This window comes from Crocodylus siamensis, chromosome 5 (assembly GCF_052110815.1).
Source record: "Crocodylus siamensis isolate JL-2025a chromosome 5, ASM5211081v1, whole genome shotgun sequence".
In the NCBI taxonomy this organism is placed as follows: domain Eukaryota; kingdom Metazoa; phylum Chordata; order Crocodylia; family Crocodylidae; genus Crocodylus; species Crocodylus siamensis.
In genome coordinates, this window is record NC_143399.1 from 70,247,837 (window position 1) to 70,273,490 (window position 25,654).

Here is a 25,654-nt window from a genome sequence, read left to right on the forward strand (position 1 = left end):
TTCCCTGCCCAGCCTCAACCCCTGTCTGCTCCCTGAGCTCCCCTGATCCCTGCCCCACCCAACCCCAGCCCCTTCATCCCTCCAAGACCCCAGCCCTACCCCACCCCCTGCCTGTCACCCCAGCCCCTCCATCACTGCCATGCCTGGCCCCAGCCCCATGAGCCCCCCCAATCACTGCCCCCTCACCCCTGCATCCCCACAATTAAAAACAAAACAACCCTCCCCCAGCACTTACCAGCAGTACAGCTACCTCTCTGGGTCACTGCCTCCATCCCCACATAGTGTGGGGCCAGGTGACAGCGCCAGCAGCCCCAGCCCAGGCCCCACTACCCCCCACTGCCCTGCGCTGCCTGGGGGAGGGGACTCTGCAAGAAGGTTCTAGAGCCCCCACAACCCCTGCTAATGCAGTGAGTAGAGGGTTTTTTTTTTAAATGTCAGAGGCTGGGGTGGCGGTGAGGGGAAGATATGGGAGGTCAGGTGGAGCAGGGGCTGGGGCTGGGTAGGGAAGCCATTGGGGAGTCTGGGGAAGCAGGGGGGGTGGGGCTGAGTGGGGGGTGTAGGAGCTGGCAGGGGATGAGGCCAGGCAGGGCAGCAATCCAGGGGACTGGAGGAGCAACAGAGGTTGGGCACATGGGCCCTGCAGGAGGGGGTATCTCCTGCAGGGGCCATGTGGCTCCTGTTGGGGGGATGTGGCCCCTGTGGGAGGGGGCTGTAACCCCTGCTGGGTGGCTGTGGACCCTGTAGGGGGTCTGTAACCCCTGTGGGGGGGCTGTACCTCCTGTTGGGGGGCTATATCACCTGTGGGGGGGCTGTAACCCCTGTTGGAGAGGCTGTGGCCCCTGTGGGTGTGTATGGCCCCTTTGGGTGGAAGCAAAACATACAGGTATTTAGAATTTACTTTATTATGATGATAGAGACACTGCCAGGCTTCCAAATGTCTTTAACAGGGTAGATATATCAATAAAACATTGCTCAGCTGATAGCTGTCTCTCTTTCTCTCACTCCTTCTCTCTCTATATATAGTGGTCTTTTTGTTTTAAATGTGGAGGAACATGGATTTCAGTGTATTTTACAGAGTGATTTTTGGAGTTTTTTATCAGGGATTTTTCAGTTTTCTGATAGGGAACGCCAGTATTTCTGCTAGGGAGGCCAGTGGCACCTTGGCCACTGGAGGCACCTTGGACCCAGCTGGAGGTGACTGACCTCCTGGCCAATTGGTTTCAGGACATGCTTCGACAGTTCAAAGCAGGCCACCACACTGGGAACATCTTGAGGGTGATAGCTGCCCAGATGGCGGACAGGGGGCACAAATGGCAGTAGTGCTGCACAAGGGCCAGTTCTGTAGCCACAGCCCACTGGCACCTGGCCCAGAGGGACAGATGCCTCTACTGGCTGTGCAGTCCCCATCCAGGACTTGCAGGTGTGCAGCAGGTCACAGCCAGGCAGCAGCCCCCACTGCCAGACTGCTGCAATGTGTACAGGGTGCAGGAAACTCTCAGGGCTGCTTCAGCAGTCCAGCTGGCACAAGGGGTAGTGTCCCTAGGTACCAATTGGCTAGGCCCCAGAAGCTCCTGAGAATGAGTAGCCCTGAGCTACGAGCCAAGACAGGGTGGCTTTTTATCCTGCTGGAGACAGCACAGGTGCTGGCTCCAGGCTCTAGCTCCCCCTGGCTGTAGATCCAGGCAGGGCTATTTTGCCCCAAGTGGCACAATTTGCCCCACACCAAAGTGCATGTCCGGGCATGTGCACTGAAGCAAAAAGCCCAGTTCAAATTTGCATCGCTTCTATTTGAGCTGTTACAAGCGCATGTGCCTGCATGTGTTGGATGCTCCCTCAAAGTTCAGAGGTTGCACCCTCTTGCCTGAGCTTAAATATTTAGAGTATTACGTCCCACCTTGCTGTACCTAGGATTTGCAAACTAATATATAAACAGCATTGGAAGCAGAGACCAAAACCTAAGGTTCCCTCTCTCCTAAACCTAAGGTTCCCTCTCTCACCTAAGGGCTATTTCTGTTTTCTAAACAACTATCACCTAATGTAAAATGTCCAGTCCAGGGAGCCAGCAAGTTTGAGTGTGAGGCTCTCAGGGTCAATGAATCAGTTACCTACCATGATGGGAAAGAATACTAGTTTCTGTTTTCTGCTGACAGAACAGTCTATGCATTTTACAATTTCAAACTGAGACTCAGCAAATCAAAATCAGAACTTCAGACTAAAACATGATATTTGGATCCTCTAACTGGGATTGTAGAACTCTGAACTAAGAAACTCCAGAAGGTGGAATTGCAGAGTTTATCTTGGGACTATGGAAACTTTGGATGAGATTCTATTCCACCTACTAGATGTCTAAGTACAGTTTTATTCCATCCTGTCCAAGCCCTAATAATTTATTAATCCAGTACTTCTGTAGCACAGCATCAGTTTACTCTTAAAATTGAATGCCAAAAATAATTGAGCAAGAGAAAGACCCATCCATCTTCTTGTTTGTTTGTTTGTTTAATCAATTGATTTGTTTTATGCTGCCCTCTCCCAAAAATGTTCAGGGTAGCTTACAATTAAAACAAGAAAAAATATAAAACAGAAAAAATATTAAAACGAAATAGTAAGTGATAAAAGAACTCCTAAAATGATACCACAGAATGTAATTTCCCACCCAGCCAAAAGGTTGCCCCCACCAAATGATCTTACAATGCTTCCAGAAATAGTCCAGAGACTATACATCAACATATCACCCCCAAATGAACTCAGTGCACAGATAGAATCTGAAGGACCTTAGGGATGAGTGGAACATAAGGGAGGAGATAGTTCCTTGGGAATGTACAGACCAGTCCATTAACAGCTTTTCATGGACTCAAACACCATGGAATAAAATCACATTTAGGTGCCTACATTCACTTAAATGCTTAATAGGTTGCATAGCACCTGACCCTTTAACTTCAAAGCAGAACCCAGGATTTTGGAAACTCATAGCTTTGAACAGAAACTCTAGGGCATTAAAACTCAAATTGAGATTCTGGACCTCTAAGTGGAACTCAAAATCGGAACTGGGATGGAGAAATTCAGAAGCAGAACTGAAAAAATTTGGGACCTTGAATTCTAGAATTTGGAACATTAAACCTTATAAAGAGACTCTGAGAACATCAAACTAATGTGGTGCCTATCTTCAAGAAAGGGAGGAAAGTGGATCTGGCAAAGTATAGGCCTATCAGCCTGACTTCTATCCCAGGAAAGATATTAGAAAAGTTTATTAAAGAGGCCATCCTTAATGAATTGGCCAACACCAACATCCTGAGGGATAGCCAGCATGGGTTTGTTGCGGTTAGGTCTTGCTTGACCAATCTCATTTCCTTTTATGACCAGGTGACCTATCACCTGGACAGGGGAGAAAAGGTTGATGTCATATATCTTGACTTCAAAAAAACCTTTGAATTGGTATCCCATGATCACCTCTTGGCAAAACTGGCCAATTGTGGCCTGGGTCCATTATGATCCTCTGGCTGGGAAATTGGCTCCGTGGTCAGACCCAGAGGGTAGTGATTGATGGAAGTCTATCATCATGGTGCCCAGTGGGGTCCCCCAAGGCTCTGTCCTTGGACCCATACTGTTCAACATCTTCATTAATGATGTGGACATTGGAGTCAGAAGAGAACTGGCCAAGTTTGCCGATGACATCAAACTTTGGGACAAAGCATCCATGCCAGAAGACAGGAGGGCGGTCCAGGCTGACCTGGACAGCCTCAACAAATGGATGGACAAGAACCTGATGGTGTTTAACACGGAAAAATGCAAGGTTCTCCACCTTGGGAGGAAAAACCTGCAGCATCCTTATAGGCTCAGCAGTGCTATGCTAGCTAGCACTATGGACGAAAGGGTCTTGGGGGTCATCATTGACCACAAGATGAACATGAGCCTGCAATGTGATGCTGGCTTGCATTCATAGATGCTTCTCAAGCAAATCCCGAGACGTCATTCTCCCCTTGCACTCGGCCTTGGTGAGGCCACAGCTGGAATAATACATCCAATTTTGGGCCCCACAATTCAAAAAGGATGTGAAAAAGCTTGAGAGAGTTCAGAGAAGAGCCATGTGCATGATCAGAGGTCAGGAAAACAGACCTTACGATGACAGGGGCTACAGGGCTACGGGGCTCTTTAGCCCGGAAAAGTGCAGGCTCAGGGGTTATCTGATGGCCACCTCTACGTTTTTTTTCCTCTGAACATCTTCCATGTGTAAGAGGAATGATGGCATACATTTTCCCATTTACAATTTTATTATAATAATCAATTTATATTATGTGTATGGAAAACATTTAACACATGCTTTTAAGGTTGATGATATTTACATCTTGTTTTTGTCTGGCACATACAAACTACCCCACTATATTATAAAATGCCATACATGTCCCTCTGAAGTGTTATGTTATTGTAATATTGCAAAAAAAAAAATCAATTTTATTTAATTTAGTTCATAATTGAGACATCATGGATGGGAAGCCTTATGCAAACTTAACTCAAGTGGCTGCTAAGGTCATGGTAATTATTACACCACCATAAATATAAGTAATATTTTTATTTTGCATAATGTTAATAGTGAGTTGCTTTGTTGTCTTCAGTAGTAATTTGAAAGGGTCAGGTGACCTTAACCATAGTTGTTGCTGTCTAGTCTGCCTTCAGTAACAGCAAACACGCCAGATAAAATTGTAGTTTTGTCAGCTAAGATTTTTTTTTCCTTTTTGCATAGTTGATAATTTATGGCTAATAAAAGCCATGATTGTCCAGGCACCTAAATAATATAGTTAACAATAATAACATAGATGTTGTGCAAGCAAAGATACCCAAGTAGATAAAAATTGAACTACATAATATCATTTTAAAATGTTAAACATTGATAATTTGGTTTCTGAATAGCTTAGGCACCAGAATATATTTTTTTTCATCAGAAGTCAGTTTTCTAGTACCTGTAGGCTCAAGACATAGATTTTTAAGGGACTAAAACCCACAGTGTTAATTCAGATCACTAAATTGTCACGTTAAAGACATTTCTAATTTGTTTGTTAGTTCTCCTCCAAGTCTAAGTTTAGTGCACAGTAGTTAAATCATATAGAAGTACTGTTATTCAAAGCATTGTTAATAATGTGGAAACAAGAGCATTGCATTATATAGGTAGTTAACCAACTAGTCAAAAGGCGATAAAGCCCTTGAAACGTTATGACAAATAACTGCCTTATTTTGATAAGATAAATATCTTGATTTTGATATGTTTATTTTTTATTGTTCTTTTCAGTATTTTATAGTGTAATACTATACATCCATAGTAATATATTCAATTTAATTGAATTGCACTCTAAAAATAATGTACATTTTGTTTAACTAGATCTGGCTAGCATGATGCCCATGAGGATAAAAAATATTTTGTGTTCTAAGGGGTTTTCAACCTTTTAAAATAAGTGTACTCTTGGCAGCCGGACTTAGAGTAAGGGCTGGGGATGGCATACGGCTGGACATGGAGCGCGGCGGGGGGGCGGGTTGGTGCACATGGAACAGCACCTGTGAAATTCCCCCAACCCGCTCTCACCTTGTCCAGCTGGCTGGGCAGCATCTGTGTGGCCCGCAGAGAAGTGCTGCTGCCCTTGTCCCCCCTGGCCCTGCTCCTGGGAGGTGGTGGTGTGGGGTGGTGGGTGGCAGCACCCATGCCCACCCTCCTGCCTGTGTGTTCCTCAAATAGCCTGGGAGTACACGTACCCCCAGTTGACAACCCGTGTTCTAAGTTATTGTTCCATTTTAAAGCCAAAAGACAGAATTGAAACTTCTCCATCAAACATCTATCTATCCCACTTGCTGAGTGAGGGGGTGCTAGTCACAGAGTAGGGAGCATTATCTTATGCTGCTAATTCTCTTGTTTTCAAGGGGGAAGATATTCAGCCCCCATGATGTGGCAGCGGGGCCATAATTCCTCACTTGCTTGTTCCAACCGATATACAAGGTAGGCAGTCTTCCAAGAATCAACAGTAAATCCATCTCCAGAGAAATTAATGTATGATGATGCATGAACCATGATTTGGGAGACATTCATCTGGCTCAAACTATACTAGAACTGATGATGGTCTTGATGGTGATGATTCCTGTTGATTAAGGTAGTTCCTAGAAATCAAACAGTATTGGAACACTGTAGAAACACAAAGGAGTAGGCAGTCCATTCCCTCAAAAACTTTAAAACTGAAATGGATATAAGTGGAAAAGGGTCAAGGAAAGGGCATAACATGCAAGCAGAATGATGGCAGCTAATGTTGTTAGTTCCAAAATACAGTCCACTATCTGCACATCCCTGCAACAGTTTGGCAGGCATGGACATTCAGGGGGTGGATTGCAGCTCAGCCCTGAGCCCCAGCCCCATGCTGTCACAACCCCATGATCCCAACCCAGGCCCCAGCCCTGCCCTCCCAACCTGCTTCCAGATGCTGCTCCCCACCTGCCCATGGCCCTCTACCTAGGCAAGTGTGCCCTGTTCACAGGGGTCCTGGACCAGTCTCCATGGAGACTCTGGGATTGCTGAGCAGTGCCAGCATGAGGCCAGGCCCCAGGGCAGAGCCACTTAGGGACTTAGTGAGTCACTAGCCACTTGGTGAGCTGTTGCAGGCCAGGGGCAACCATTCATCAAAACTCCCTAAGTGGCCCTCCACTGCAAATAATTGCCCACTCCTGCTTTAGAGGGAAAGCACTGAACTAGATGTATCTGGAACAGTGGTGCTCAACCTTTTGGCCCCATGGGCCAGATGAGTGGAAGAGGGCTCATCTGAAGGCCAAATCAGGCCTTGGATCCTGGCACTGCTCCCTCCCTGCCTCATGCTCTGGGAATGGGCGCTAGGGGCCCAGCACCACGCCCACCTGGCTCTTTGCATTGGCATCAGGTGCCAAATCCAATGTGCAAGACCTAAGATTCCAGAAATTTGGCATCAGGGGAACAGTGCTCTTCTGCTGTCTGTTTTTAGGACCCATGGGAGAGCTCTTTAGGCCAGATGACACAGTACAGTGGACTGGATCTGGCCTCTTGTCCTGAAGTTGAACATGTGATCTATCCCCTATGCACAACCCACTCTGGCATCCACCATTATTGGTTTAGAGATACAAAAGAAAACATCTCCAGTCATTCTATTCAACAGCTATTAATAGATCTATCCCCCATGAATTTGTCTAGTTCCCTTTTTGAACCTGCCTATTCTATCTGCCTTTTCAACCTCCTGTATCAAGTAATTCCATAAATTAACTATGCATTCAATAAAAATGTATGTTGTCTTGCTTGTTTTAGACCTCTCTCCTGCTAATTTCAGTGGGTGAATTTTGAATATTCCTTTAATCCAGTAGTGGCCAACCTGTGGCATACGTGTCACAAGTGGCCTGAGTAGCTTCTGTATGTAGTATGCAGCAGATTGGGGAGGGAGCAGGGAGTACAGTGGCAGATAAGGCGGGGAGCAGAAAGCAGAACAGTTGCTCAAGCAGGGAAAGGGGATCAGATTGGCACTTGGGGAGTGCGTGAAGATTATCTTGTGGCACAACTGTCAGAAAGGTTGTCCTCTATTGCTCTGATCTAAGCATCACTAATCTGCACATTACTGAATATTATCTGTGTAACATCCACACACACCTGTGCTATGTATGGCAGCATGTGTGCCTTTGGTTGCTTTGTATTATGTTTTTTCTGTATTTATCTTTTTTTCCCTTTCCTTTTCTCCTCTGGACTGTTGCTGATGAGAAAACATTAATTCTCGCCATGGTGGCAAGATGGCCCCTGTTATTCTGGCCATGTTATTCTCTATGCATGGAAAGCTGGGGCCTCATATTTGAGTAAGATATGTAAAATACTCTGGCCTGATTGGCCAGGAGCAAAGACTTTTTTCAAGCAGATTGGTTGATAGAGAGACTGGAGCATGGCACCTCTCTGACTGGACAAGGCTAAGGTGATGTCATGACAAGGGATATAAGGTCCACTAGGCTGGTTTGGAGAGGAGGAAGAAGCTGCTAGTGGGCGCTGAAGAGAGAAGTGGCAACCAAGGGGAGAAGGAATCTGTAGCTAAAGAAAGGGAAAATTCATGTAAAGGAGAGAGAGAGAAGGAGAAATGTCCCAGTATCTGGGAACTCCTCTCCTCCTTTTCTTCCCCCTTTTCTGAGTCTTTAAGGGATTAATACCAGGGAGGAGGGTATTGATTTCTTGGGTTGGCTGGCCAGGAATTAGGCCTGGTAATTTTTAAACAGGGCGTTTAACACTGGTAGTTTCTAATTCTGCCAGATTTGGGCCAGGGTTGAAGTTTGTAATCTTCTGCTCCCACTGGAGCTGTGTGACCCAGACTACCTGCAGCCCAGGCCCAAAGTGTAGGCCTGCCTTTTCCTCTTTGTTTCTTTTGATGGTCCTTTGCTCCAGCCAAGCTGGATCGTAGCCAGTAATCAACCTAGCTCCCTTTTGAATTTGTTCTGCAGTTTCTGTCTCAGCAAGCCATATAATCCAGTCCAGAAGTTTTGAGGTGCATGTATGCTGGCTGGAGCTGCAATCACCACTCCCCCCAACACACACAGCCTCTCCATGGAAGTGAAGATCAGCACTCTACCACTTCTCCAGGAGTGACAAGGAACCCCTTGTACCACAACCAAACTGCTGACCACAAGCAGCTTCCCAATATATGGTGAACCCCAATTGTAAGGCAGCTCTTTGGGGAGTCCGAAGTCCCAGACTTGCCTGGGCTGGGGTGAAGCCTCTCTAAAGCGGTTTAAACTATGAACTGTAGTTGTATATATAATGTTTGTGTTGTGTTTAAGGCTTTGGAGGTTTTATTTGTTTTGTGTTTTCATAATAAATGTGTATTTGTTGGTTTGTACTGCTTTGCAAGAATGGCAATTTTGTGTGGAATACCCCAGTAAAATTAGATTTCCCAGATTTCTGGGTGGGGGCTTGAGCCACTGGTACAATTCATTGGGCACCCCTAAATGTGAACCCAGACCTTCTTGCTGTTGACTGGTACCCAGCACAAGGATTACATTTGGTTTGTCTTTCAAATGCTTGAGATGTAAGCAGTGTCAGAGACAGAAGAAAATATTGAAAGTAGTCAAAGAATAATAGATTGTAATATAAAACTGAAAAAAAAATAAACTTAATGCCAGGAAAAAAACAATTTCTTCATCAGGCCCATTGGACAACAGAGTAGTTTCTCAAATGAGGCCACTGAAGCACTAACAGAGTGATATTCTAAAAGAGACCAAATAAAAATCACTTCAGATATTGTTGGAGGCAATGTAATGATAGCTTAGCCTTAATGCCCTCTAACCATATGCTAAAAACTGCACATGGCAAAATAGTGGGAAGATATTTTAAATATTTATCCAAAGGAGAGAAATTGGAAACTGTTGTAACTGTTTGTAGTGCGATGATGTTAATTGCTATGCTAAGTTGTCATTTTCCTGTAGGTAAGCAAATCTTTTGCAAAGAAGGTTGTTAACATAGGAATAAGTTGGAATTTCATTTAAAGAGCCTAATAATTACTCCTATCTGGTGAAGGAACAAGTAGATTGTTTATATACCTCTGGTACATGAAACTTTGGGTAGTGGGAATAGATGGGTTTTCTCTTTTGGGCTTGCAGCCAATAAATATTCCTGTAGAATGTAGCTCACCAAGAAAAGCATTTTATTGCTGCTGCTGTAACTGTCACTGAGACCTTAGCCTAGAAAGGGGGTTGGGAGGAAAAATAGACCAGCAGATTCAAATTAATTGATCTTTTCTTGCCACAAATTCCCTCTATACTGCCGTACCTGGAGCCCCCTAGGAAGACAGCCAAGTAGTGCAGCAAAGATATAATTCCCAGCATGTTGGAACCATTACAATCCATTCCTCTTGTACTTCAGACCCTCCCCTTCATACCCACAAGCCTGTTGAAGGATTTGAGCCAAAGGGGTGAGCATTTTTCTTTTCAGTGAGCACAACCCATTTCTGTAAATGTACAATTCTCTATGGATTAGAATTTTCTAGACATCCTAAAGTCCTAAAATGGTGCTGAGAGATGCTTTTCAGCTACAGCATCAAAATAGCAAATCCTATGAGCTGTACATAAACACTGGCTGCTGAATCAGTTGCTTTAGTTCTTTTTCTTTGTGGTTTCAATCATTTATGATTGCTGCCCATTGATACACAGCTTTGCTTTTTAGCCAGAAGATCACCTGTTTCCTCTTGTGCTCTATCATTTGTTATTTGCCTTGTCATATAACCTATCTGTTGACAACAGTATTTATTCTATCTTATCACCTAATTGTTCTGCCAGGCCTCCTGTCTGTCACTGGCATCTCTGACATATCATTGTGCCTTGCTCTGTCAGAACAATTGTCTGTCACTAAAGCTGCCCTACCTAGTAAGTAATTGGTTAAAAAAACTGCAGAAAAACAAAACTATGCAAATCATAAAATATTCAGCAAGTTTAAATCTCTTGCTTATGATATTTTAATCTTTTTTTTGCTTAGGCATAGTGCTTACCTAACTACCCTTCCATTATATAGGAAGGACTCAATATAGACACTCCTAGTTCTCAGCCTTGACTGTGGTATGCATATGCTGTCTTGACTAGAAAGGAGGAAGGTGTTGGAAATGCTGACCAAGTGCCCTTTGATGATGACCTGCTTACATAAAATCACATGCGCCAAGTAGCCTCAGGTTACATAACCTGCCTTGATGGGCGACTTTGTGAGGTACTGTAACATCAGATTGCATGAAGACATGATAGATACCTGATTGCCAGGTCACCTGCAAAAATTATTGGATAAGTTTTTGATTGACGTGTATGGGGCGACTGTAGGGTATATAAGGTGTGTGTTGCATGTGTGTGGTGCATGACTGAGAGGTATGCTTGGTGGCGTGGTGCATAGGTGGTGTATTGCATTTGAGGCATTTGAAGTGTGTGGTGTATACTTGTGAAAAGATGTTGATGCATATATTGTTGTGATGAGCCTGCAGGGAGAGTGAGTCAGTGCGAGGGAACTTACCTTGAGGATATCCTGGTTAGCTGGTGGAGACCCACTTACCTTGGATCTGGTTGGTTTTCCCCACTTAAACTTTTGGACCAGATTTGGTAATCCCTAGCTTGAGTTTCTGAGTACCCGCAAAGGGAAAAGGTTAGAAATCCTCAGTGACGTGACTACTGTCAGTTTTTCTGTTAGCCAGTTCATACTGACAGGCCTTGCCACTGTGGCACCTAGCATTCAAAGTGTTTGTTATTTGTTCTCCTGTTTGTAATATGTCTCTGTATATGGGTTACTGTTTTATATAGCTATACTGATTGATGTTAGTGTTTCTGGTTGTGATTTAATACGCTTTTTTGTGTCATTGTGACACTTATTTGTGTCATTGCACATTCTGATGGCATTGGATGGGGCTGGGATATAAGCCTGTGTCCAACCACTTGGGCCCTTAAATTCCACCAACCCTCAGAGATATCATGAAAGTCCCAGAGATTCTGAGGAGGATTAACAACCCTCTTCCCCTTTATTGTTAACTAGCCAACTGCCCATCAAGAATGACAGGGAGGGAGAGAGTGGGCAGTGATGGAGCCCTGTCCTGCTGCCCCCTCCATCTGAGCCTGCTCCCCGCTTCCCTCCTGCTGCTTGGGCTCCCCTTCCTGTTCCCAGCCCAGCTCTGCAGTCATGAAGCTGAGCCAGGAACAAACTTCCCAGCTTGTTCCTTATCCAGCTCCACACTTACAGAGCTCAGTAGGGAACTAGTTCCCCAGCCTGTTCCACAATCACAGAGTTGAGCAGCGAACAAGCTCCCTACTGTTTCCCACCCAGATCTGCACTTGTGAAGCTGAGCAGGAAACAAGCTCCCCAGCCTGTTCCCCACCCAGCTCTGTGCTCACGGAATAGGCTGCCCATTTTTTTCCCCACCCAGCACTGCACTGGTGGTGCTGAGCAGGGAACAGGATCCCCAGCCTCCACCCCACTATTTTGGGTGATTGAGGCATGGGGCTTGTAAATACCCCTTGTAAAGAGCTGCAGGGGTGGGGCAGGTCCCAGCCCCCTGCCCCATCCATCAGTGGGGCATCTACTAGTGAGCCCCCAAGCAGGCAGGGAATCCCCGCCCAGCTGGGGTCTTGCTGCTAATTGCCTCACTGGTGGATTGGGACAGGGACCTGCCCCTGGGAGCTTCCTTCTGCCGGGGCAGGGGGACATTGTCCCCACCCCAACAAAAGGCAGCTTCCTGGGACAGGGAGCGTTGTCCCATCCCTGGCTAGGAGACAGCTGCCTTCTGGCCCAATGCTCCCTGCCAGCCCCTGGGTTAGCACCCAGGGGAACCCTCAAGCTTGTTACCAGATTTGCCCGCTACTTTGGGGTGTGCTCATTTATTAAGGCTAGGGTCTCGGTGATTCTATCAATGTGCTGCTTGTGTTATTTGTGGTTCTATATGGAGCTGTATCTCTCCCTTCTGCAAGCCCTTACCCCCAATGGAGCTATCTTGCAGGACTCAGTTCAGTGGGGCTGGGTTCCTCCAGTCCCCAAATCAGTCACACACAAACACACACAGATTAACATGACATGCCTGACCTGGCCGGGTTGATCAGCATGGACAAGCTGACACCCTCATATGCCAAGAATCAGTTCATCAGAGCAACAATAACCACAGTCAGACACAAGCACACACAGTTAAACAGAATACCTCTGAATCTGGCTGCGTGTCCAGATGACACCCTCACGGGCCAGCATTCAGTTCACTGGGGCACGTCTGAGCCAAACTGGGTCAATCAGCCTGTACAAGCTGATCCCCTTATGTGGTTCAAACTCAGCACGTCTCAATCTTTAGCCTCTTGATGAGCAGACCCCACAGTATTTCTGGGCTCCACAGGGATCTTTAGCTTAGGTAAAAGGAGTGTTGCTGGAGAGCAAGTGGGGAGAGAGAAGTAAAGAAGGCAAAATATACCCAATTACCACCAGTTTGGCTATAAAAGTTATTTATTGCTAAGTAGATGAAATATATATTGACACTAGTAGTAATAGACATGCAAAGGAAAAACAAACACAAAGAGTCACAGTATACCCTGGTTTCACTAAGTATTTGGGGAAACTTAGCTCAAGCTTAACTAATACAGTTCAAGTTCAGAAATCTATGCTTAGAGGGAGAGAAGAGAAAAGACAGAGAGAGACCTGGGATCTCACCAGTCCAAGGCACTCGGGTTGCAGAGCTGACAGGTCAAAATTCTCAGCACGATCCTTGAAGGGAGATGATCTTCCTCCTGCAGCCTCTCCAGAAGAAAGCGAGTGGTGTCAGCATACCCTGCTGCTTCTTTTACAGATTTTTATACCCCAGTTCAGCTTCTTTCAGGCATTCTCAATAGTGTAAATCAAATTGTCCTCTTTATTGACAAGGGGTTATCTGGGTGGAACATCTTGACTGATACTCAGGAAACACCTGTTTGGGAGCCAGCTTGACATTATATACTTGATGGGATATCTCTTGGTGTCTTCAGAAACAATAGATTGCAGCATCAGGGTTTTGGATTTTTACTTGCTGTGAACAAGCCTCAGCTTAGCATGACTTTTCCAGATCTTACTATAGTCTTTTAACAGACTTAAGGCACTTATTGGAGTGTTCATAACCTGTTGTGGAGAGGACTTCCACCAGTCGTCTCGGGAAAAATATGACAACACTTGTGGTCAGGGCTCCAACGGGCTGGACGCTGTGATGAACCCTGTACCATCGTTCAAATGTTGCCCATACCCTCTCTGACTCGGTCTCTTGCCTCAGCATTCCTTAACCCGGCAACTGAGTTTTAGCCAATTAAGTTTAGATAGGCCTCCCATAGTGGAACCGGGGAATGTACGGCCTGAGATGCCTAGTAAATTTACTTTTGCTTAGAGGTGTTTGGGGTGGGGGGCAGGGAGAGGAAAAGTCCTTTGTAAATCCAGATTAGAACAGGTCTGATAAATGCCGAGCTGAGTGTGAGGGTTGATTAGCATTTGCAACACAGCTTCCCCATCATGCAGTGCTCCCCTGCTTCGCTGATCCCAGAATTCACTGCAGTCTCTGCTTCATGCTTTCTGTTCTCCATCTCTCATGTAAATGAATGGTCATCTGTTCCCATCTCCAATGCAAATGAGACCTAGGGCAGTTGTTTCACTTTTGTCACCCTGATCTGGAGGTTTTAGGTGCGTCTCTCACTGCATCTTAATCAGTTTCTGTCTAGGTAGAGTGGGGGGGCAATTCTTTGTGAGTCAGACAGTCTGTGTCCTGTGTCAGGGTTCCCCAAGAACATGGAGCTGGCAGGTAACAAACTTACCTGACAGTGATAGGGGCCCATTGCAATGCCGCAGGACATGGGAGCAATTTGCCGATAGGAGCAGCAAATTTTCTCCCACATCTTTGCATGGGTAGGTGACTGTCTGGTAGCATTTACTCACAAGTAGTTTACTCACAAGTTAACTGATTTTGGATAATTTGCATGTGTTGACATGACCCTTTAATACCAGAAAAACTCAGAACTTTTCTTGACCATGAAGAAACGTAAGTGCTTCTGACTATGGGAAAGAATTTTTTACAGATATTTTTTGTTCTTTTGTTACAGAAGAAAAGTGCTATCTATTACATGAAACAGAGAATAATCATGATGAATTTGTTTGTTGTTAATTTCTGGTTGGAAAAAAATGATTAATCACCATATTTTCATGCTAGAGCATGTCCCCAAAGAAGATATATACCTTGTTTTCAAAAAGGTAGAATAAAGAAAAAAGATCTTTCCTTGAAAATATTGCTAAGCAGAAGCAAGTAACAGAGTATCAGGAGACTGCTGGGGAGGAAAGAGAAAGTGTCCACAGCCAGCAGGTAGGGATCCCTGTACATCATTATTTTTGCTTTCCTCTGGCCAAGACAGAAACTAGTATTACCATATTTTCTTTCTTATAATATATTCCCCAATTTCCAGCAAAGATTGTTACTGGCCCCAAGGCTCGCTGCACCAGGGTCCCCTTCCCCCTGCCCTGGATCTCTACAACAGGTATGGACCACTTGCAGTACCAGTGGAGTCTGCAGAGCTGCCAGCTCCTGCAAATGAGGGAGAATCGTGACTAGCTACCTTCCCCAAGATGAAACACAGAGTGGTCATTGTGGGAGACTCCTTCCTGAGGGGGACAGAGAGAGCACTCTACCAAGGTGCTTTTGCTGCACTTTTCCACAACCCATACTTTTAGCATAGGGACACTGTTCTGGATCTGCACAAGCCAGGGATTCCCTTTACACAGAAGGCATGATAGGGTTGTTAGCCTGCAGCATTCCTGACTTCAGACTACCATGACTAAATTACCTCTCTTTACACAGAAGAAGCTGCCGGCTTTCAGGCTGTTTTGTAGTACTCAAAGGAAGGGTCAGAATCTGGCCTTCATAATACTCTCCAGCAGATATGCAGCTTGTCAATCTATTTTATTAAATCAGCTTGCCTCTAATGTTGTAGTTAGCTTATTAGAATTTCAATTTTAAATGTAAACCTCTGTGCATTTAAAACATCACTATTAAATATGTGTACAAAAGAGAATAATTAGTAGGAAAATGTCAAAATCACTGCTTGTTTTTACCCTGTTGTTTATAGAAAATAAGTAGCATAACTAAGGTAGGGTGCGTGGGCCATCTGGCCCACGTGCCAATGTAGAGTGGGCACAACCAGTATGTCACAACACTCTGCACCCCCATTCTCAGGCACTTCCACCCCCTGCCATCCCCTGGTCTCTGGTGCTCTGTAGCATCTCTGCCCACTATGCCAAAATTGCTAGTTACACCTCTGAGTAGTAGTAATGTTCATAAATGAAGGGACATAAGCAGATGCAACATACCTGATTATATATACCTCAAGTTCCAAAAAGCTTGTGATCTGGTATCCCATGATGTTCTCATGAGAAAATTGGAAGGTTGTGGGCTTAACTGCAAGACAGTCAGGTGGGTAAGAAACTGGCGGTGGGCCAGGACCCAGAGAGTTCTAATGAATGGATCTGCGTCATCTTGGCGGGAAGCGGCCTTGGTGCTTGGTCCGGTGATATTCAACATCATCAGTGCTTTGGATGTGGGGGTGAAGAGCTCACTGGCAAAGTTTGTGGATGACACCAAGTTATGGGGAAGCATTGTTACACTTTGAAAATAGGCTGCAGATATAGGCATACCTAGACAGGTTTGAAAGTTGGGTAGGCTGGAACCAGATGAAGTTCAATGTTGAGAAATGTAAAGTGCTTCACCTAGGGATGAACAATCTCCTGCACACCTACCATCTTGGCAAAGCCAACCTGACTAGCGCTATGAATGAAAGGAACCTGGGGGTAATAGACCATAGTATGAACATGAGCCGGCAGTGCTACACTGTAGGCAGCAGAGCTAACAATACCCTGGTATACATCAATCAATGCATCTCCAGCAAAACCAAAGAAGTAATTACTCTGCTTGGCATTGGTGAGACCGCAGCTGGAGTACTGCATCCAGTTCTGGGTGCTGCACTTTAACAAGGACGTGGTAAAGCTTGAGAGAGTCCAAACAAGGGCCACCCATATGATCAGAGATTTGCATGGCAAGCCATACAAGGAAAGACTGAGGGATCTGGGACTCTTTAGACTGAAAAAGAGAAGGCTGAGAAGGGACGTGTAGCAGCTTATTGCTACATTAGAGGCATACATCAACGGCTCGGTGAAGAACCATTCACCAGGGCACCCTTGGAGAAAACTAGAAGTAATGGTCAAAAACTCCTGGAAGACCATTTCAGGCTCAACATTAGGAAAAGCTACTTCACAACTAGGGTGTCCAGACTGTGGAATAAGCTCCCTCCAGACGTGGCACAATCGCTTACCATAGAAATCTTCAAGAGGAGACTGGATAGGCACCTTTCTGTCAGAAGTCGTACCTCTGTGCTTTGCAGGTACCATATGGTCATTGAGAGCAGCCTCATGTAGAACACACTGAAGATGTCTAGCTTTGAGGTTATGAAGATAAGGATGATGGTAGCCAGATCCAAGTACAAAGGAAAGGAACATACCCTTCTCACCAGATGAAGCAATTAAAAGGCATCCCTAGCCACCACAGCCAGCAGAAGATCCAAGTACAGCAGAGGATCCAGAAGCACCCCAAAACTATGATCTTGAATGACAAGGAGAGGCTGAACCCCATCAATCCTAAGTGTCCCAATCCCCGCAAGTCAAGTTGCCTGTCTACCACCATCACTTCTGTGTTGTTTGGATTCAGCTTCTATTGGTTCATCTGTATCCAGCCATGAACCACAGCCAGGCACTGGGAAAGGACTAAGGCAGCAGGGCTAGGTCAGAAGGAAAAGAAAAATACAGGTAAGGACCTTGTTACTGGTAATTTTGAGTGGTTCCTAGATCTCTTAACCCCTGGATTATCTGCACATTAACATCCTAAAGTAGTTTAAAGAACTTGTTGTGCGGCTCAAAGTTAGGCCACTCCAGAACAGGATTATCTCTTGATCCACACAACCCAGCTCCTGTTCCATTAAAGTATGGCCACTCTCCACATATGTGCCACTCAAATTGAAGACTTGACTGCTCCAAACTTCAAGCTAGCACTAAGAAAATAAACATCTGTGTGGCTCAGAGTATAAGATATAACAAAGCCCTGAGTGTCATCAGCATAGTGACAGCACTTTGTTACAAATCTGAAGAAAAATTATTTTTGAGTAAAGGATTTTTAAAGAAAGTATCTATTTTCTGTGGAAGATTATGACTCCTTATTGAATCAGAGCTGACTCTTCAGTTTCAAGCGGATAACTTTAAACTAGGCTCGTAGGGGGGAGGGGAAGATGAGGGCGGGGGAAGCTGTGGACCACCAAACCAGGTGGCACCAACAAGGACAGCCCAGCCTGAAGAAAGAGAGCTTTGGGAACATGAAAGACAGGGGGTGGACAGCAATACGGCACAGGTAAGGAACGAGAAGGTAAGAGACAAAGAGCCCTTTGGGACTTGGAGCGGGAGGGCAGCAAAGGCACCAGTCGCAGGGCTCAAGTGCCTATATACTAATGCTAGGAGCATGGGGAACAAGCAGGATGAACTAGCGCTCCTGGTTGCACTAAACGCCTATGACTTAGTGGGGCTGACGGAAACCTGGTGGGATTCATCCCATGACTGGGTGGTACATATCGAGGGCTATAGATTGTACAGAAAGGACAGGGTGGGGAAAAGGGGGGAGGGGTTGCGCTCTATGTTAAGGAGCAATATACATCAACCCTCATCAAGACAGAATCAAAGGATGAGGAAGTAGAAGGACTGTGGGTTAGGCTAAATGGGGGGCAAGGAGAAAAGGATTTGGTGGTAGGGGTCTGCTACAGACCCCCACATCAAGGGGAAGAAATAGATTTGGGGCTCCTGAGGCAACTCTCGGAGACCATAAAAGCTAAAGAGGCAGTGGTCATGGGGGACCTAAACTACCCGGACATCTGTTGGGAGACACAGACAGCAAAGTCCCACTGCTCACGCAGGTTTCTAACCTGTGTACAGGACCTCCACCTGACGCAGGAGGTACATGGTCCCACTAGGGGGAATGCCTTACTGGATCTGGTATTGGCAACAGGGGATGACATAGTAGGGGACCTACAGATCGGTAGCCATCTGGGGGACAGTGATCACCTAAAAATACAATTCAACATAAGGCGTTGAGTGGGTAAGGTAACTAGTAGGGTGAACGTGCTGGACTTTAGGAAAGCTGATTTCAGTGAACTCAGGCAATTAGTGAAGGACGCACTACAGAGTAGTAGTTTTGAAATGATGGGAGCCCCAGAAGGGTGGCTGTGCCTTAAGGAAACTATCCTTCGAGCACAAAGCGAGACGATCCCCGTGAGAGGTAAAAGAGGGAAAGGGGCCAGGAGGCTTCCCTGGCTGACCAGAGAAATCCAGGGCAGACTAAGGCCCAAAAGGGGAGCACATAAAAAGTGGAAACAGGGAGAGATCACCAAAGAGGAATATACCTCTTCTGCTCGTGCTTGTAGGGAGGCAGTTAGACAGGCCAAAGCTACCATGGAGCTGAGGATGGCAACCCAAGTAAAAGACAATAAGAAATTGTTTTTTAGATATATAGGGAGTAAAAGGAAGGCCCAGGGAGGAATAGGACCTCTGCTAAATGGGCAGAAACAATTGGTGACGGACAGAGGGGACAAGGCTGAACTCCTCAACGAGTTCTTCACCTCAGTGTTCCTAAGTGAGAGGCATGACAAGTCTCTCACTGGGAGTGTAGGGAGGCAGCAGCAAGGCACCAGACTTCCATGCGTGGACCCTGAGGTGGTGCAGGGTCACTTGGAAGAACTGGATGCCTTTAAGTCGGCAGGCCCGGATGAGTTCCATCCGAGGGTACTGAAGGCACTGGCCAACATCATTGCAGAGCCACTGGCGGGAATATTTGAATGCTCGTGGCGCACGGGTCAAGTCCCGGAGGACTGGAAAAGGGCCAATGTGGTTCCCATTTTCAAGAAGGGGAGGAAGGAGGACCTGGGCAACTATAGGCCAGTTAGTCTCACCTCCATCCTTGGCAAAGTCTTTGAAAAAATTATCAAGGCTCACATTTGTGAGAGCCCGGCAGGGCAAGTTATGCTGAGGGGAAACCAGCATGGCTTCATGGCAGGCAGATCGTGCCTGACCAATCTAGTCTCTTTTTATGACCAGGTTACAAAACGCCTCGACGCAGGAGGAGGGGTGGATGTCGTATACTTGGACTTCAGGAAGGCCTTTGATACGGTATCCCACCCCATACTGGTGAACAAGTTAAGGGGCTGTGACTTGGATGACTGCACAGTCCGGTGGGTGGAGAATTGGCTGGAGGGTCGCACCCAGAGAATCGTGGTGGATGGGTCGGTTTCGACCTGGAGGGGTGTGGGCAGTGGGGTCCCGCAGGGCTCGGTCCTTGGACCGATATTCTTTAATGTCTTCATCAGCGACTTGGATGAGGGAGTGAAATGTACTTTGTCCAAGTTTGCAGATGACACTAAGCTATGGGGCGAAGTGGACACGCCGGAGGGCAGGCCTGGACAGGTTAGACAAGTGGGCAGAAAACAACAGAATGCAGTTCAACAAGGAGAAATGCAAAGTGCTGCATCTAGGGAGGAAAAATATCCAGCACACCTACAGCCTAGGAAATGACCTGCTGGGTGGCACGGAAGTGGAAAGGGATCTTGGAGTCCTAGTGGACTCCAAGATGAACATGAGTCAGCAGTGTGACGAAACCATCAGAAAAGCCAATGGCACTTTATCGTGCATCAGCAGATGCATGACAAATAGGTCCAAGGAGGTGATACTTCCCCTCTATCGGGCGCTGGTCAGACCGCAGCTGGAGTACTGCGTGCAATTCTGGGCGCCGCACTTCACGAAGGATGCGGATAATCTGGAGAGGGTCCAGAGAAGGGCCACTCGTATGGTTAAGGGCCTGCAGGCCAAGCCCTATGAGGAGAGACTAGAGAAACTGGACCTTTTCAGCCTCCGCAAGAGAAGGTTGAGAGGCGACCTGGTGGCTGCCTATAAGTTCATCGGGGGGCACAGAAGGGAATTGGTGAGTATTTATTCACCAAGGCCCCCCCGGGGGTTACAAGAAATAATGGCCACAAGCTAGAAGAGAGTAGATTTAGATTGAATATTAGGAGGAACTTCTTTACAGTTCGAGTGGCCAAGGTCTGGAACGGGCTCCCAAGGGAGGTGGTGCTCTCCCCTACCCTGGGGGTCTTCAAGCGAAGGCTAGATGTGTATCTAGCTGGGGTAATGTAGGCCCAGCACTCTTTCCTGCTTATGCAGGGGGTCGGACTCGATGATCTATTGAGGTCCCTTCCGACCCTAGCATCTATGAATCTATGAAACCTATGAATCTATGAACTTTAGCACTCTGGTTTCTGCATTAAATATTTACAATTTATGCAGAAAATATTTTTATTTTTGCTTTTGCTAAAAACCCCTATTAAAAAAATCCTGTTTTTGGACTGATCTAAAATCATGTCCTTTCTTACACTGCATGCATTATTAATGTAAACTGTGAGTTATTCAAGATAAGAACCACCTTGTATTATGTCATTTATATAGCATTGCCACAGCGGGATCCTGATCTCAGCTAGGCCTTTTTGTGCTACCATTATTCTAGTAACAATAATGAATTGTGGAGCATTACTTACCATGCTTGAGTAGTTCTATGCCATAATTGCGTGTGTGTGTATATATATCTCCTCTATATTCCTAAAATATAAAGAGGATTTCTGTCTATCAAATTGCTCTGTATAGAATTTGTTTTAAAAGTTCTTAGACTCTCTAGAATCCATTAGTTCTTTTCTCATATTTTCCCCATCAACATCATTTTCAAAAGCCCTTCACTTAGGGAGTACTTTTGTTTGTAGTTGTGATGGCTACAAGAAATTCATAGGTAAATGCAAAAAACAATGTTGCACTGTGTCTGTCATAGCAAAACATTAGATAGTGACCCTAAGACTTCTTGCCAAGTGGCCAAGCTTATTTATTTCAGTGGTTTTGCTAATTAAGGAAAAACAAGAAGCTTTTGCTATGTACTTCTAGCTTTAGCACCATCCTAAGGAAAAAGCACAAGTATGCATACTTCAGGTTTATTAATTTGATCATTTTAATAAGTCTTCTGTCCTGTACTTGTTGTAGTGCATTATAGATGTTGGACTGCTACTTATAAGTGGGAACAATGCCTGAATTAACTAAATCCAACAAGCAACCCCTCTGCAAGAGGCAGACAATGAACACTGGTGTTCCATGACCTCATGTAATAATTATTTGAACTTCAGAGATTTTAATCTTGTTGTGAACTGTACAACACCTTGAAGCACTGTTAGTTATAGTCATCTAACTAGGAGGTTTGGCAAAGGACAAGATGATTCTAATCTTTGTTTAAGACTCTGATCTTACATACAGAAGTTATTCCAAGTGTAGATCTATTACAATAGTTACTGTATTTAAGGTAGAGAATGCCACTGAGATCTGTAATATCTTCAGAAACTGACTGAAGTTTAAGGGCACTCAAGCTGCATTGGTGGAATTCAAGAATTACCCCCACCTAAATCAGGTCAATATCAGCATGTTCAATTTTGAAAATGTAATGTCTTCCCTCCATTCAGCTTACTCAGAGGCTAATCTCAGAGGTTAACTTCTTTCAAGGGTTTCATGACTGACTATATAACCTTCAGAGTAATCAGCACTTTGCTTTCCAGAGTAGGGCATCTACAGTAATCATTGGATTGCAGCCATATCGTGCGTGAGAGGCTACAGCTATTTATTGTCAGGACCACTACACCAACTGGAGGAGTACAAAAGCACTTCCAACCTGAATACCTCTGTGTGAATGTAACGCTCAGCATCTCTAAACATTTGTACACGTAATCTTGAAAATCACTTTATGTGAACTTATTCTGGTAAACCGTGGCTGCTCAAGTGCTTGTACTTACTAAAAAATGGAGAAAATTCAGTCATTTTAATAAAGAGAAATGAAGAAAACGTACTAAAAACAAGGGAAATATAAGGTAGGCAGAACATAAACATCTGAATTCTAATAGCCCAGGGAGTGGAACTAATTCACTAATATTGCAAAAAATGTCTTAGGATCTTTGATAATCAAGATCTTTGCTTTGTGTCAACTGAAAGGCAGCACATCGAAAGGCACTATCCTTTAATAGGGATTTAATGTTAACCCAGAGAGAAAATTGCCATGACGAGAGAACACAAAGGAAGTACAACTATATTGTTCAGTTCTCTAGGTTGATAGTAACAGCTCTATACTCTTCATATCAATATATAACTCCCGTTGATTTCAGTGGGAGTTTTTTTAGTGTGTGGTAAGGATAATAGACTAAGAATGTTAAAGAATACAGATTTACATATAAAAAGTGCATGCTCCTGAGCAGCAATAAAAGTTCAAGTGGGTACTTTGAGTTTGTGATTTGTTTGCATTTATGCATAAATGATGACTTGAAACAGACTTTTTCAGTCTCTATCAAGGAGATAATAGATTGTTAGCTTCCATTTCTAGCTCTTTTTCTTTTGGTAGGATAAGTGTGACTCATGAGAACAGTCTGACATTGAGACCTACACATCTGAATAAAAACTGCTGTTGAATGCAGCTGAGCAAATAAAGCACCGACAAATCTGACAAGTGTAACCTTTCTTTGTACTCATGGAAAACCCACAAGCAAATACATTATTTTCCTGAATATGTTAATTATTTTAACTTATTATACAAATGCATTTTCTCACTCTAAATATTCAAAAGGTTCATGCTGGATTCCTCAATTCTGATTCATCAGATCTACCATGCAGCTTTCTTTCTGTTTCCTGATTGGATGAGTATGTGAATTTAAATGTCCATATGTGAATTTAAATGCAAGTATTAGTGACTGTACACTTTGAAACTGACCTTTTTCCTTTGCATCATGAGATTCAGTAAACTCTGGTTCATTCATCTATTCATGCAAAGTGAGTGGGGTCAAAAGAAATATTTCGAAAAATGTGAATACTTTTGCAAGGAAGTTGAGCATTATTTGCCTAGTTTTACTCTTGCCTTGTTTTCAATCATTGCTGGTTATTTTCCAGAGCCATTTCATTCTGAGAAGACACTTGTATACAGTGAACATAAGATCAACCACAATAACCTGTACTTAAAGATGAAAGGTTGCAACTAAATAAGTTCACCTACAAAGCTGCTGGTAATGCTGTTTTGCAGAAGATAAAGGTTGTTGGCAACAGTATAAAAAAACTCTTATCCTATATATTCAGTATCTTAAAATGCAAGCTTTCAGCCTATCAATATATTTCTGAGAAATGGAAGATTATAACAATCTGATTTTTTCAGAATTGTGCTAGATAATAGTAATGCTACTACTGAGATTACATGGATGAGACTTGCACATGATAAACAGAATGGTGACGAAATAGAATAGATATTGCCTGAAAAGAACCGTTTTCATTGGTTTATATTTTACATTAGTAATTGTAGTATTTTATGTGTGTCAACAAGGAAATAAAGTGATACCGTCTATGTGATACTATCATATCCATCTGAGGCACAGGCTAGCGCTCCTTTGATTTAAAATGGTAGGAAGTATCATTTTCATTGAGAAATCCATAACTTTTCCCAAAGTAGCTCAAATTAGTTAAAATTTAGGTTGTACTAACAAAAATCTATCTATTCCTTTTTGCTTCTGGATGTACAGGTTGGTTGAATAATATATGGACTCATATTTTCCCCCATATATCTAGACTCCAGGGAAGAAGAGTTGTTGTGCTGAGAATGTTGTCACAAGAAGAAATGGGTATAAACTGTTCTGTATATATCCAGAGTGAAAAATAGAAAAAGGTTTCTAACTATTAGATTCTGGAATATGTCTTTATATATATCTGGATATATCTTTAAATATATATATATGGATTTTGGATATATCTATAATATATCTGGAATAACTTCCCCCCCCAACCCCTTTACTACCCTCTTCCCCTCCCAAAACATAGATTTCATTAAATTCATAGACATTAGGGCTGGAAGGGACCTTGGAAGATCATTGAGTACAGCCCCCCAATTGAAGGGCAGGAAGTCAGCTGAAGTCATAGGATCTCAGCAACATAAGCATCCAATTTACTCTTGAAGGTGTTCAATGTAGGTACTTGAAACACCTCCGAAGGCAGGCTGTTCCAGACCTTGGGGACTTGGACAGTAAAGAAATTCTTCCTTATGTCCTGCCTGAAATGGTCTTGCAGTAGTTTATAACCATTCAACCTTGTCATCCCTTGGGGTGCTCTGGTGAACACACGTTCCCCCAGATCCTGGTGGTCACCTCTGATAGACTTATAGGTGGCCATCAGATCACCCCTGAGCCTGCGCTTTTCCAGGCTAAAGAGCCCCATGGCTCTCAGCCAGTCATTGTAAGGTTTCTTTTTCTGACCTCTGAGCATGTGCATGGCTCTTCTCTGGACTCTGTCAAGCTTCTCCACATCCTTTTTGAATTGTGGGGCCCAAAACTGGACACAATACTCCAGCTGCAGCCTCACCAAGGCCAAGTACAAGGAGAGAATGATGTCCTGGGATTTGCTTGAGAAGCATCTATGGATGAAAGCCAGCATTTTGGTCACTTTACTAGCCGCAGCATCGCACTGCAGGCTCATGTTCATCTTGCGGTCAATGATGACCCCCAAGTCTCTTTCCTCCGTAGTGCTAGCCAGTGTAGCACTGCCGAGCCTATAAGGATGCTGCAGGTTTTTCCTCCCAGGGAGGAAAACCTTGATTTTTTCCATGTTAAACACCATTAGGTTCTCATCTGCCCATTTGCTGAGACTGTCCAGGTCAGCCTGAATCGCCGTCCTGTCTTTAGGTGTGAATGCTTTGCCCCAAAATTTGGTGTCATCGGTCCACTTCTGACTCCAATGTCCACATCCTTAATGAAGATGTTGAACAATATGGGTCCAAGGACAGAGCCTTGGGGGACCCCACTGATCACAGGGCACCATAACAATTGACTTCCGTTAATTACCACCCTCTGGGTCCAATCATAGAACCAGTTTCTCAGCCAATGGATCATGATGGACCCAAGGCCACAGTTGGCCAGTTTTGCCAAAAGGTGATCATGGGATACCAGATCAAAGCCTTTTTTGAAGTCAAGATATATGACATCAATCTCT